This window comes from Sminthopsis crassicaudata, chromosome 3 (assembly GCF_048593235.1).
Source record: "Sminthopsis crassicaudata isolate SCR6 chromosome 3, ASM4859323v1, whole genome shotgun sequence".
Classification (NCBI taxonomy): Eukaryota; Metazoa; Chordata; class Mammalia; order Dasyuromorphia; family Dasyuridae; genus Sminthopsis; species Sminthopsis crassicaudata.
In genome coordinates this window covers 486,381,999-486,384,646 of record NC_133619.1, presented here as the reverse complement: position 1 = coordinate 486,384,646, position 2,648 = coordinate 486,381,999, and positions in this window count along the sequence as shown.

Below are 2,648 nucleotides of genomic sequence, written 5' to 3'. Positions count from 1 at the left end.
CAGAATGTTGAGAACACTGTGCTTTGATCCATATATAGTCTTCACAGTTCTCTCTCTAGATGTGATTGGCATTTTCTATTCCAAGTTCTTTGGAAATTGCCTTGAATCACGGCATTGTTGAGAAGAGCCAAGTCCATCACAGTTGTTCATCATATAGTCTTCTTGTTGCCATGTATAATGATCTCCTGGTTCTGCTCACTTCACTTAACAGGTTCATGTAAGTCCCTCCAGACCTCACCAAAATCATCCTGCTGATCTTTTCTTACAGAACAATAACATTCCATAACATTCATATACCATAACTTATTCAGCCATTCTCCAATTGATGGGCATCCACTCAGTCTTCAGTTTCTGGCCACTGCAAAAAGGGCTGCTGCAAACAGTTTTGTACATGAGAGTCCTTTTCTCTTTTTTATGATCTCTTTGAGATACATAGCAGTACCCTTTTCGTAGTGGCTAGAAACTGGAAGATGAATGGATGTCTATCAGTTGGAGAATGGTTGGGTAAATTATGGTATATGAAGGTTATGGAATATTATTGCTCTGTAAGAAATGACCAGCAGGATGAATACAGAGAGGTTTGGAGAGACTTTTGGAGAGACATCAATTGATGCTGAGTGAAATGAACAGAACCAGAAGACCATTATACACTTCAACAACAATGCTGTATGAAGAGATATTCTGATGGAAGTGGATATCTTCAACATAAAGAAGATCCAACTCACTTCCAGTTGATCAATGATGGACAGAAACAACTACACCCAGAGAAGGAACACTGGGAAGTGAATGTAAATTGTTAGCACTACTGTCTATCTACCCAGGTTACTTATACCTTCGGAATCTAATATTTAACGTGCAACAAGAAAATTGGATTTACACACATATATTGTATCTAGGTTATACTGTAACACATGTAAAATTTATGGGATTGCCTGTTATCTAGGGGAGGGAGTAGAAGGAGGGAGGGGAAAATTTGGAAAAATGAATACAAGGGATAATGTTATAAAAAAATTACTCATATATACTGTCAAAAATTTTTATAATTATAAAATTTAAAAAAAGAGAGATACAAAGCAGTAGTGAGACTGTTGGATCAAAAGATATGCAGTTTTATAAGTCTTTGGGTGTAGTTCTAAATTGTTCTACAGAATAGTTGGATCATTTCTGTAGCACTTTAGTATTAATTCTGAGATATGGAATACCTTGGTCCAACCTCAGAGCCTTTCCAGCATCATAGGATTAACTAGAGCTTGTATTTAGTGGCACAGAGAACCGAAGTTCACCTTCTATACCATAATGAAACATCAAGGAAGAACTAAACTGGAGGCATATATGGTAGACGCATAATAAATATTCTGATAAGTTATTGTTGAAGTTTCAGCCCTGGCTGTCTTGTGCTTTCTTCTTTACATTATGTAATAATGCCGTACCTTAGAACAATAGAATTATGGAATCCTTACCTGGGAATAGTGCTCACGAGATCATGTGGTCCACATCTGAAGTATGAATCTCACCTTCATTTACTCAGTGGAAGGAGCACTTGAATACAAAGTGCTCAAAGACAAAGGAACTAAATTTATATTCCAGCTCAGCAACTTAGTACCTGTGTGATCCTGGGTGACTTAACCTTCTTGGTCCCTAGTTTCCTCAAATCACACTAATTAACCCCAAAGGTCACTTCATTTTTAATTTCTGATGCAGTGATCCATGAATTCCTATCAATAATCAACTAACCTCTGCTTGAAGTCCTCCAGTAATGGAGAACTTTTTTTATCTTCCAAGACATCTTATCCTGTGTTAGATTGCTCTATTTGTTAGGAATTTCAGCCAAACTATAACAGTTGGTATTGGTCCTAGTTCTGAGAACCAGGCAAAATAAGACTAATTCCTCTTCAATAAGAGAAGCCACATCTTTTAAGACAGTTATCATGTTCCCCACTACATCTTTATATCTGCAAGGTAAACATGCTCAATTCTCACAATCCATTTTCATATGACTCGGCTTCCAAAATTTTCCTTACCATCTTAATAACACTCTATTGTGTTCATTCTGGATTACTAATTCTCTTTCTAAAATGCAACACTTAGACCTTAACTCAGATATTCTAATTCAAATAGAAGACAGCCAGAGTATCTCCTTCCTCATTTTGAATACAGTGTGTTAATGAATTCTGTAATAGCATTGGAGCCTGAAGTCAAAAGGACCTGAATTCAAGTACAGTCTCAGACAATATCTGTGAGACCCTGGGCAAATCACTTACTCTTGCTAAAAGGAGTCAAATAGGACACAACATAATAGATTTAGCTTTTTTAGTTGCAATATTATACTTTTGATTAATATAGAATTTAGAGTCTATTAAAGGAGGGTAGTCCTTTGCCCTATCAGAATGTGCCTTTTTTTTTAATCTCCCTTTTTTTTAAACTTGATATTACTCCAAAAGATAGGAAATGACTGGGTACAGATGTGAGTTATTTTCAAATCAGCTGTTTGCATAGAATCAAACTTAAAAACATAAAAATGAATATATTAGAAAAAAGAATAACAGTGAAAATATTTGACAAAGCAATTTTAACCACATCAATTTAAATAAATTTTATGACTTAAAATAGGAAATGATTAAACAAATGTTGACAGTTGTTATCGTTTC